This window comes from Myotis brandtii, unplaced genomic scaffold (assembly GCF_000412655.1).
Source record: "Myotis brandtii unplaced genomic scaffold, ASM41265v1 scaffold274, whole genome shotgun sequence".
Lineage (NCBI taxonomy): Eukaryota > Metazoa > Chordata > Mammalia > Chiroptera > Vespertilionidae > Myotis > Myotis brandtii.
The window spans coordinates 4,942,730-4,955,144 of record NW_005360425.1 but is presented as its reverse complement, the minus strand read 5'-3'; the positions used below and the strand labels follow the sequence as shown (position 1 = coordinate 4,955,144).

General features: G+C 45.8%; 1 protein-coding gene and 1 pseudogene across 1 annotated transcript in view; one reads left to right on the top strand and one right to left on the bottom strand.

Moving 5' to 3' along the window:
• Positions 1–7,206, bottom strand: part of LOC102242652 — a 30,092-nt pseudogene extending 22,886 nt beyond the window's left edge.
• The window catches only part of MYCL (v-myc avian myelocytomatosis viral oncogene lung carcinoma derived homolog), a 105,981-nt gene that overhangs the window by 30,881 nt on the left and 62,685 nt on the right, over positions 1–12,415 (top strand). The gene's annotated exons all lie outside the window — the stretch shown is intronic.

Below are 12,415 nucleotides of genomic sequence, written 5' to 3'. Positions count from 1 at the left end.
ATATATATAACAGAGAGAAGGGTGTCCCTGTGAGGTCAGGTGAGTGTTTCAAGGAGGAGTGATCATTTGGGCTGTGGATGGGGTGAGAAAGAGTGCAACTGAAAACTGACCATTGGATTTAGCAACATGGAAGTCATTGATGACTTTGGAAAGAGCAATTTTGGTGTAATGGTGGGAACAACACCTGACTGGATTAGAGTCCAATCATCCATCTCTCTAGATACTGTCCCTTTTCTCTGCTCCCCTTGATGCATTCCCTGTGATTAGGGTAAGTGGATTGGAGTGGGTTCAAAAGAGAATGGGAGTAGAGAAAGTAGAGAGAGGATAGAGTCAAATTTCCAAGATGATTTGCTATAAAGTAGATTAGAGAAATGAGGTGGTAGCTAGAAAATAAGTGTGCTGTCAGAGAAGGATTTTGATTTTATATGATTTTTAAGATAGGAGATAACATGGCATGTTTGTAAGTTGCTGAGAATGCATCAGTAAAAGGGGAAAATGGAAGATGCAAGAGGGAGAAATAAAATAACTGTAGAAGGAATGTGCTTGAATAAGGCAGTGGAGATGCTGGTGGGTAGGTTGATGCGGTGGTAGTAGAACGTAGAGGTTACCTTCTGATTGCTTTTCTGATGAAATAAGAACCAAGATCATCATTTGAGAATATGAAGTGGAAAACTTTAGAAATAAAAAATTGAGAAGTATTAATTGCATGTGTGCTGTTCTGAGTAGCATGATGATATCTCAAGTCATCCCACTCCATCCTGCCCAGGATATGAATCATCCCTTTATCCAGCATATCTACATTGTACTCACTCCTCTTCTGTTAGTCACTTAGTAGCTGCCTTGGTTATCAGATCAACAGTCATAGTATTGCGTGCTTGTGTTCAGGTAACTCTTATTTTACTTAATAATGGCCCCAAAGTGCAAGAATAATGATGCTGGCAATTTGGATATGCCAAAGAGAAGCTGTAAAGTGCTTTAAGTGAAAATGTGAGTTCAGTGCAATAAGATATTTTGAGAGAAACCATATTTATATAACATTTATTACAGTATATTTTATAATAATTCTATTTTATTACTGATTATTATTGTTAATCTCTTACTGTGCCTAATTTATAAATTGAACTTTATCATAGGTATGTATGTATAGAAAAAAATTATGTATAGGGTTTGGTGCTACCCATGGTTTCAGGCATCTAATGTGGGCTTGAAAAATATCCCCTGCAAATAAGGGGGTCTATTGTAGTTTTTACCTCTGGTGGAATGGATATTGATTATATGGAGCATGAGGAACCTTCCAGAGGATGGAAATGTTCTATATCTTGAACTAGGTGGAGTTTATATGGCTGTACAATTATTTTTCAGTATTCACAAGGGATTGGTTCCTGGACCCCAGAGGATACCAAGATCCAAGGATGCTCAAGTCCCTTAAATAAAATGATGTAGTATTTGCTTGTAACCTATGAAAATCCTGCAATATACTTTAAATAATTTCTAGATTGCTTACAATACCTAATGCAATGTAAATGCTATGTAAACAGTTGTTATACTGTATTATTTAGGGAATAATGACAAGAAAAAAGTCTGTGTTTAGTACAAATACAACTGTTACTAGAAAGTCCCTTGAGTCGGAGGGGGGCTATATTACTATTCAGCTCTTGTCAGTCTTATAAGAAAGATTTCAGACAAGTGACAGACAGCAGCGTGGGAGCAAAGCAAGAAAATTTATTAAAAACTAGAGGCCTGGTGCACAAATTTGTGCACTGATGGAATCCCTCTGCCTGGCCTGCTGAAACCAGCAGTTCGACATCCCCTGAGGGGTCCTGGAGTGAGAGAGGGCACTCTGAAAAGTTGCTGTTGCTCAGCAGCTCCTACGTTGAGCATCTGTCCCCTGGTGGTTGGCCGGTCACTTAGGCTTTTATATATACAGATGAAAAATACACTTGGCATATAGCACAGTGGGCAACCCAGCTAGTCTGAGCACCCTGCCTGGTAGAGATTTAAGGGTTTTATACTTTTCTGTCTATAGATTTCAAGGTTCCTCTGCCAGATATCTTGGGCAACAGACTGGATTTCAAGGTCCCCCTTTTACTTTGTGACTTTTCCCAGAATTTATGAGAACATCTGGCTCCCAGCTGGCGTGGCTCAGTGGTTGAGTGTCTACCTATGAACCAGGAGGTCACAGCTCAATCCCTGGTAGGAGGCGTGTGGGAGCCAATCAATGATTCTCTGTCATCATTGATATTTCTATCTCTCTCCCTCTTCCTTCCTCTCTGAAATCAATAAAAAAATATTTTTTAAAAAGTACTGTTGCAGAAGACCAAAGAAATACCAAGCATGCTTCCTAGAGAAAGGGAGGGACCCTGTTTATTAACACTAGTGGACTCGGGAATAATTTCCAAATCAGAGTGAGTAACACACAGAGGGCTTCACTTTTTATAACCTTCTGGGGTCTTTGTCTTGCAGATATGATTCCGCCCCCTTTTGTGGGCTTACAGGAAGGCCCCCAGGTGTTGGAAATTCCCAGGCCATATCCGATGATCTGTCCTGGGGCCAGCGATAACTACCTCCCCCCCCCCCCCAGGGCAGTGCATTGTTCACAGTTTTTATGGCCTGACACACCTAGCAAGACCAGTTTCCTCCTCAGGGTTAGAAAACCTAGGTCTTTTCCCTTGTAGCCTCTGCCACTGGGTCCCTGTAAGCAGGGAGTGGAACAGGTCCTCCCCCACACTGCATTGTTCCTCGGTGTTATCATTTATGACCAAGATAATGATCTGGTAGCCATAGACAAATGTGGAACTAGCTTTGGAGTCTGGGTCCTGGTGGAAGTGAAGGGGGAGGGAAAAACAACTTGGTAGGAAAAGAAAAATAACTCTGAGCTTGGGAATAAGCCCTAGATTCCATTCTCTTCTGACTCTGACTGTGTACCTTGTGCAAATCCCTAGGCTGGATTGTTCCTCTGCCTTCCCTAATACAGGCATCCTTTGAGGCTGCATGAGACTCCTGAAGAGGAAGGTACTGGGATGAGTGACTGCCATGACTGTCATGAGAGACAGTAGAGGCTCTAGGTCTCATTCCCCATCTCTTATGAACCACTAGAAGGGCAGATAGCTCCCTGTTTTTCTGACCGTAGGTCACCCCAAGACATCCAAGACTCCTCCCAAACTATCTGGGTGATTTTTGAAAGCTTTGGGGTGAGGACACAGTCCATCCAACCTAGGCCAATTTCAATGGAATCTCTGCCAAACTGAAGGCAATTTCCTGGAAGGTGAGCAATCAGAGCTGACTCTGGGCTGGGCCTCTTTAGGGCCTCACCCCAGAAAGGGCCTCAAGCCACAGAAATCAGGGATTTCCTTGATTGCCCAGGAGATTTGAGCCCCACCCTACCTGCCCAGTTGCCCTGGAGGAAAAGGCAGAAGCTCTGGATCTAATCCAAAACACCTTCTCTGGCCCACTACCTCCTCTGTCATTGTTGCTTCTTTCTTCTCCCTTCTCTCTCCTGCCTCCCTTCTTGGGGTTACTGAAAGGGCGAGGGCTACGCCCTCCATCTTGCCCCAGATCCTCCATTTTTGGGCAGCAGCCATTAGCCATGTGCTCAGCAAGGAGCTTCTTCCCGGAAGCCCAAGCCTCTGCTAGCCACACCTAGGATTTCTTTAAACTAACCAATGATAATCAAGGGAAGTGCGCGCCATAGACACAACCACATCCTGTGTAACAAGACACCGACTTGCGCCTGGTCAATCGGCAGGGCTCACAGTCCTCTCTCCTCCCCTTACTCCAACCCCCCTATAAAACCCCTCTCCCACAGAGCTCGCTTTCTCTCTCTCTCTCTGCCTCCTGCCGCTGCGTCAGTGAGTGTGGTGGACGGGGAGCTTGAGCTAGCTCGAATAAAGGCTCTTTTGCTTTTGCATCTGACTCGGCTGGCTCCCTGGTGGTCTTTTGGGGATCCTGAAATCTGGGCATAACATTACAAATACATTTTAGCAAGTAGGCAAATTCACAAATATAGAATCTGCTAAGAATGAGGATCAGCTGTGTGTTATGCTGGGGGCGCTTGGAGGAACCTCTGGCTCTGCCTGGAATACAGAGAGGTCCAGACAGGGGGCCTATAATCAAAAACTAATCAAATAGCTACAGTATTTCTTTTCTATTCCCAGGTATTTTGTTGAGCTCATAAATGTTGTCTTCTCTCACCATATCTTCTAACTCAGCACTGGATAACAACTTTCTGCAACAATGAACAAGTTCTATAAAACTTGTGGTTATCGAGAACTTAAAATGAGACTAGTATGAGTGAAAAAAATTGAATTTAAAGTTTTATTTAATTTTAGTTATTTTAAATTTAAATTTATATAGCAACATGTAGTAATGGTTATCATTTGGATAATGCAGTTTTAATTATTTGTTTTATGTAAAGGGTATTGATTTTTTAATATTAATTTTATACCCACCTTGGCCAAGTGGCTCAATTGGTTGGAGCATTGTCCTGTACACCAAAAGATTGAGGTTCATTTCCCAGTCAGGGCACATATCTAGGTTGCAGGTTCGATCCCCAGTCCAAAAGTGTATGGGAGGCAACTGATTGATGTTCTCTCTCACATTCATGTTTTTCTCTTTCTTTTTCCCTCCCCCTCTCTCCCTTCATCTCTCTCTAAAATCAATAAACATATACTTGGGTGAGGATAAAAATAAAAATAAAAATTTTATACTCATTTCTTTAGTGAATTTTCTTGTTGATAGTTGTTTTTCAGTTGATTAACTTGGTTTCTCTTAGAATACAAATATGTCATTGATAGATGAAGATAAATTTACCTACTCCTTTCCAATTTTTGTTTTTCTTATCTAATTGCATTGACTATGTTAAAAAGAAACAACAGACCCAAAATGGAGTCACTTGTAGTAAACCCCACCAAAACTTAATACCTAACCTAATTGTAGTTTTAAATCTCCCCAAGGAATGAAATTTTAAATCAGTCAGTCTGGAATTTCCTGAAAACACTAGTAAGGTAATCTGATTGATAAGACCCCTGTCTTCCCCTAAGGAAAGTTAACCTTACCTGAAATAATCCACTCTTTAAAAAAAAACAAAAACATTTTTATTGATTTCAGAGAGGAAGGGAGAAGGAGAAAAAGATAGAAACATCAATGATGAGAGATAATCATTGATCGGCTGCCTTCTGCACGATTGGGGATTCAGCCTGCAACCCAGGTATGTGCCCTGACTGGGAATCGAATTGTGACCTCCTGGTTCATAGGTCTATGCTCAACCACTGAGCCACTGCAACCAGGGCTGATTCCTTTTTTTATATGAAAACTAGAGGCCCGGTGCATGAAATTCATGCACAGGTGCAGTCCCTAGGCCTGGCTAGTGATTGAAGCTCGAGCATCTGGTGTGGAAGAGCAGGTCCCAGCTGACCTCTGGGCCCTAGGCAGCACCTGGGCCCCTGAGACCCCATGCGCCCCCCTCCATCTGAGTTGCGGTCCCGAGTCCCCACATGGAGATGTGGTGAGTGCGGCCTGACACCACAGGCCGGGGCACAACGTGGGCCTCTGGGCCGCTCAGCAGCGCTGCACAGAAGCCGAATGGGCAGTGTGCTCTCTCCCTGCTGGTCTCGCAGACCAGCTGCTGCGTGAACCCATGGGGAGCCCCACTGGCCCCTGTGGTCTCAGTGGCTGTGGCCTGGCTCACCCAGAAGAGGCCGAGTGGGTGCGGGGCAGGCTCCTCATGGGTGCCTGGCACCTGAGCGTGGGGGCGGGGGGGTGCTTCCCTGCTGCACAAGCCCTGGCATCCTGGGGGAGGATAGCTGGAGGAGTGAGAGTGAGCTTAGCAGACACCCTGCATTCTCACTACACCTCCATCCCTGCCACCCCCACCCCCAGGTAGCTGGCAAGAGGTTGCAGCCCCCCACCTGGGTGCCATGAGAAGTTGGTCACCGCCACTCACCCCCAGTTCCCTGTCCCAGCCTGGGGCCCAGTCCCGATAGGGTGATCAGGGCCTGCCAGCTGCTGGTCGCCATCTGCGGGGTGATCAGTGGGGCGATTGGGCCCCCCGCTCACACCTGTCTTGGTCTGGTGCTGCCTGCACACCTGCTCCACCATTCCGCCGTGATCCTGTTCTCATCAGGGCCCATCAGGGCTGGCAGTGCCTCCACTGCCACCCGCTGCCAGTGTCACGTCACCGATGCCCACCATGTTCCAATCAGTGGGGCGATTGGGCCCCCGCTCGCACCTGTCTTGGCCTGGTGCCGCCTGCACACCTGCTCCACCATTCCGCCGTGATCCTGTTCTCGTCAGGGCCCATCAGGGCTGGCAGTGCCTCCACTGCCACCCGCTGCCAGTGTCGCGTCACCGACGCCCACCATGTTCCATGCTGCCCCCTGGTGGTCAGTGCACGTCATAGTGAGCGGTTGAACGCCCAGTTGAGGGGACAATTTGCATATTAAGCTTTTATTACATAGAATAACTAGAGGCCCGGTGCACAAAATTTGTGCACTCAGGGGGCGGCGGTCCCTCAGCCTGGCCTGCACCCTCTTGTAGTATGGGAGCCCTCGGGGGATGTCTGACTGCTGCGGAGGTGGGAGAGGCTCCCACCACTACTGCTGTGCTCACCAGCCGTAAGCCCGGCTTCTGGCTGAGTGGCGCTCTCCATGTGGGAGCATACTGACCACCAGGAGGCAGCTCCTGCATTGAGCATCTGCTCCCTGGTGGTCAGTGCGAGTCATAGTGACCAGTCGTTCTGCCATTTGGTCGATTTGTATATTAGCCTTTTATTATATAGGATACAAAGAGGTGACAAATGAATTGTTCTGTCCCCCAAGCTTGTTCCTCTTCCAGTTATCCCTGAGGCAGCATTGTTTCCTAAGTTAGAAATCTAGGCATCGCCCTTATTTCTGTCTTTCTTTCCCTCTCCCCTGCCTCCCCCTCCCCAATCTCTCTTTATTATCCAGGCCATCCAGCTGTCAAATCTGTCTTCTTTCCATTTTCACTGCCACTGTTAACAGCGAAACAGCACCAGATGTTAGCCATCAGTCCTTGAAAAAATTCAGAGCCAAGGAACTCAAATCACCATTGAAAGTTTATTTAGAAAGTCACAGAGATAGAAGAAGTGGGCCAGCTGGGCTGCAAGGGCTCAGGAAACAAGTTACAAAGCTTAGGAGAAAGGCAAAGAAAACTCACCTCAGGGAAGAAGAGGGGGAAAGGCTTGGGCATGCTCCAGAGAGAGCTCCACTGGGTCTTTTGTCTTAAGGGCTTTTATCTGGTTTCCAAAGGAGGAGTTTTTAGGGGAGTTCTCAGGGGAGGATCTCAATAGAATATCTTTTCCAGGTGTGTCTACTGAGGGTTTTGGTCTCCACTGATGGGTCAGCTCCAGGGCAGGGGATCATTGGTCATTGTAGCTGGTCCTGATGTCAGCCATGCTGTCACTGGGCTGGCCTTGCTGCTTTTCTGGGCCTGGAGCTGAAACACAACTTAGGCCTAGATGTTATCTCTGGTTTGACCAAAACTCTGTCTTTATGGTCAACAGACCTGAGGCTTTGTTCCTAAAATTGTTTGGTGGGGCCAGAGGGCTTAATGCTTAAGGGAGTGGTCCTACAAGGGCTTATATGGGAGTTATATGAGGTTATACTCTGTCCTCCTTGTTCCTCCTCTAAGTGGGTCTAATGCATGATTGGCGACATGCCTGGGGAGGAAAGGCAAGGGAAGGGGCCCAACCGTATGACCAAAGATATGAAAGGTCAGGGGTTCTAAAGCTGGATATGCTAGGGGAGGAAAGGTCACCCTGGGGGCAAGGTCCCACCTTATAATTGTCCATTGCTGGTTTATCATTTCTACTCTGCTTATGTCTAACTACCTACTATGTTATCACCACCTAGTCTGGTCCTTTTCATTGCTTAAGAATATTGTAAGAGCAGTCTCTACACAACTCATCCTGCTTCCACTTTCACTTCCTTCAATCTTTTCTCCACAAAGCAGATGATATGGTCTTTCTAAATTCTTTGTCCAAGTAAGAATGTCCAAACATGTAGAAAATTTCTTAATAATTTATTTGAGCCAAATTGATGACATACTGGGAACCAAGATCACAAGTACTCTGGAGAATGACAATTTTGCATTTCCTTTTATACTTTGGAATTAAGGGAACTAAGGAAGATTATATGAAGGTGGGAGAAAGCAAGGTGGGGATTACAGGATAGTTAACAAGATTATGTACTCCCTTGAGGATGGCTACACCTCCCAAGGGTCTGAAAAGGAGAATTAGTTTGACATTTCAAAGGTGTGTTAACCTAGATGCATAAGAACAAGGGAACCTAGCCAGCATTGCTCAGTGGATGAACCAGGAGGTCACGGTTCAATTCCCTTAGGGCACATACCCAGGTTGCAGACTCGATCCCAGTGTGAGACATGTAGAAGTTAGTCGATCAATGATTCTCTCTCATCATTGATGTTTCTATCTCTCTCTTCCTCTCTGAAATCAATTAATATATATATATATATGACAAGGGATAGGGCTTGCTTAAGGCAAAGATTAACCTTTTTATAGACCTGAGCCAGTGACTACCCACCTTGACCTGCCCAGTTTAGAAATTATATGATCCAACCCTATGAGGCTACTTTCTATCAGATATAAATCTGAGCCCCTTTTTTGTCCACATCTTGATCTAGCATATGACTCTCCTACTTAAAACTCATCAGTGGCTTCTTACTGCTCTGAGAATAAAGATCAAAGTGCTTAACATGACCTACAAAGCACTGTGCCATCTGCCACTGTCTTCATTTTAAAAAAAAAATCACTTTTGTTTAAGTCTCTTTAATGGCTCTTTGGTCTCAAAATAAAATTAAAACTCTTGCCCTAGCTGGTTTGGCTCAGTGGATAGGGTGTTGGCCTGGGGACTGAAGGGTGTTGGTTCGATTCAGGCCAAGGGCATATGCCTGGGTTGTGGGCTTGACCCCCAGTAGGGGGCATACAGGAGGCAGCCAATCAATGATTCTCTCTTATCATTGATATTTGTATCTCTCTCTCCTTCTCCCTTCCTCTCAATAAAAACATATTTTAAAAAACAGCAAAACTCTCACTGTGGGCTACAAGGCCCTGGATGGTCTAATTCTTGTATACCTCTCTAGACTCATCTCATACCATCTGCCCTCTTGTTCACTCCACTCTGGCCACACTGTTTTCTTCAAGTACTTGAAGTCACCAAGCTCTTTTCTACTTCAGGGTCTTTGCACTAGCTGTCTCCTCCACCTGCATTGCTTTCCTAGAAACTCTTCGATGTATGCTAATTCTCCTTCATGCTTTAAGACAAACATCACTTTTTCAGAACATTCTTTCATCAATTTAAAATAACCCCCACACAAGTTCCCTTTATGACCTTGCTTCTTTCTTTCCTGGTGCTTATTACAATCTGAACTTCTTTATATGTCCCTTCATTGTCATTGATCTCCACTGAGAATGTAAGCCCTAATTTGTTCACCACTCTATCTTCAGGGTGTAGCTGGTGCATGACACATAGAAGGTCCTTTATAAATATTTGTTCAATAAATGGTTAATCAAGATCACAAAGCCAGTCAATGACAGACCTGGAATTCCTTCTTTGCAATATTGAAAGATGTTGCTCCTTTCTTCCAGCAGGTGGAGCCAAAGCTACATCTGGTCCTTGGCAAGGGATTTGGAAGGGGGGCGGGGGGTGTGGATTTGCTGAGGACAGAGTCAAAAGGGGAGAAGCAGGGGGTTTTTTGGTAATGCTGGATCCAAGTGGAAAGAAAGTCAGGATGGCACTTCTCTCCAAGGATGGGTAGATATGAGCTGTCCAAAGGGACCTGGAGTAGCCAGTGACCCAAGGGGGTTCTGGGACCTCAGACTGCTTTCCCACTCGCCCACCTATACCACCCCCAAACCCTCCATCAGGGGTCTTTGAAAAGGAAAACAAATTTGAAAAAAAAGAACAATTTTCTGTGAGCATGAAACTGGAGAGAGGCAAGGGTTTTCATTTCCAAATCCCAAGTGTACAGTTGGGGGAAGCCAAGAGAGAAGCATCATAGTGGATCACTAGGAATTGGGCCTGGCTCACAAAGCCCTCTTGTCATAGCTCGTGTTTATTTAGCTCCACAAGCCCCAACCCACTATGCCTGGCCCTGGACTCATGTGGGAGACCACAATGAAGTGAGCATGGAAATTTCAAAGCTGCCCCTAAGGGTAGGGGGTCAGAAATGACTTTAGAGAAGCATACTGAAACCAAGACACATTGGGCCAATGTCTGCCAGGGGGACCAGAGGCCAGAGGTATATTCCAGGGCTGGTCAGTGGCCTGCAAAAAGGCCTTATATCTAGATCTGGGGCTGGTGAGGCTGGAGGGGTTCTCAAACTTCCTCCTAAAGGCAACAGGGACTCATAGGAGAGTTTCTAAATAGGAGAGCTGCTTGGTTATCTTGGGTAGTTTGTAGGAGGAATATGAGATCAAATCAAAGACAGATCAGTGAGAATGCTGGTTTTAGTGTTCTGATAAATAATTGTAGGGATGGGAAAGAAGAGAAGATAACATCTAATAATTGTAGGCATGGGAAAGAAGCAAGTGTGAGTGCTTTAGGAAATTAAAAACAATTTAAAAAAAACAGGACTTGTGAAAGGATTAAAGAACATATATGCATAGCCCATGGATACAGACAATAGTGTAGTGAGGGCCAAGGGGTTGGTGGGGGCAGGGGCTGGGTGAAGGTGGGCAAAGGGGGGGGGGGCGTGGATGGGGAACATATGCAATAGTATTAACAATAAAAATTTACATTTAAATAAAAGCATAGAAATTTAAAAACAACAGGACTTGGTGGTTATCATTCACTAATTGAACTGATCTTTATTAAGTGCCTGTTAGTATCACTTTATAAATTTACTAGAGGCCTGGTGCGCAAAATTCGTTCATGGGGTGGGGGGTCCCCTCAGCCCAGCCTGCACCCTCTTCAATCCTGGACCCCTTGGGGGATGTCCGACTGCCAGTTTAGGGCCTAAACCGGCAGACATTCCTCTCACAATCCTGGACTGCTGGCTCCTAATCGCTCACCTGCTTGCCTGCCTCATTACCCCTAACTGCTTCCCCACACCCCCACCAGCCTGATCGCCCCTCACTGCCTCTGCGTGCCGTCCTGGTCACCCCTAACTGTCCCCCACTGCCGGCCTGGTTGCCCCCTACTACCCCCTCTGCTGGCCTGGTCGCCCCACGCAGCCTGCTTGTTCAGTCATTTGGTCATCCCTCACTAACGCCCCTACTGGCCTGGTCATAGGTGCCATCTTGTGAGGGCATGAGGGTTAATTTGCATATTGCCTCTTTATTACATAGGATAAGTGGCATGGCGGAACTTCATTAGCAAAAGAATGGAGCCCCACACCCAAGTTTAAGTACTCATAAGTGCTTCTCTGGGCCTCAGTTATCAATCTATAAAATAAAGAGGTTGGACTGGTAGCTCCTGATCCTAACAGCTTTACTTTTTCTGATTTTTGGAGCTTGGATTAAGTGTATAGAATCCTTGCCCTAACCATTTTGGCTCAGTGGATAGAGCTCCGGCCTGCAGACTGAAGGGTCCCAGGTTCGATTCCGGTCAAGGGCATGTACCTTGGTTGCGGGCACATTCTCAGTAGGGGGTGTGCAGGAGGCAGCTGATCGATGTTTCTCTCTCATCGATGTTTCTAACTCTCTCTCCCTTCCTCTGTAAAAAATCAATAAAATATATTTTTTTTAAAAGTGTATAAAATCCAGTGATGTGCCAGGGCAGGCTCCTATCTATTTGCAAGAGCCAACTGTTAAATTTTCAGGAATTTTGCAAGAATGTAGAACTAGAAACTGGTTATAGTGGGAGTATTTACAAGTGGAAATAGGCAAATGCTACAAACTAGGCTTTCAATCTCCCCACCTCCTGCCACTGTGCTCCCTGCCAGAGGTGGTTTTCACCTGCACACCAGTGAGACCCCTCTTCAACGGACACACATATACCCAGTCAGGTACATTCTCACTTTCCAACAATTGTGAAGAATCACAGGTCTCTAGGACACCACATGGACCATCACACAGAACCTGCCCTAGCACAGCCAGGCCCACATACTCAGGCCTACACAGGATGCAAAACACCCAGTGTGGGTCTGGGCAGAGCTACTATCTGACAGTAGATCAGTCATTATCAGACAAAGGGGAGCAGAGGTTGGTGGTGAACGTATTGGAGTCTCACAGACCTAAGATGGAATTCGTTAGGTCCTCTTGGCTATGTGATGTTAGCCAAGTTCCTCTCAACACTGGAGCTCAGTTTCCTCATCTTTCCCTCCACCCCCTTTGATTTTTTTTTTCTTTTAGTAAGTGGAAGGGGAGAGAGAAACATCGAAGTAAGAGAGACACATGGATAAATTGCCTCCTACACACACCCCAACAGGGGCATAGAAT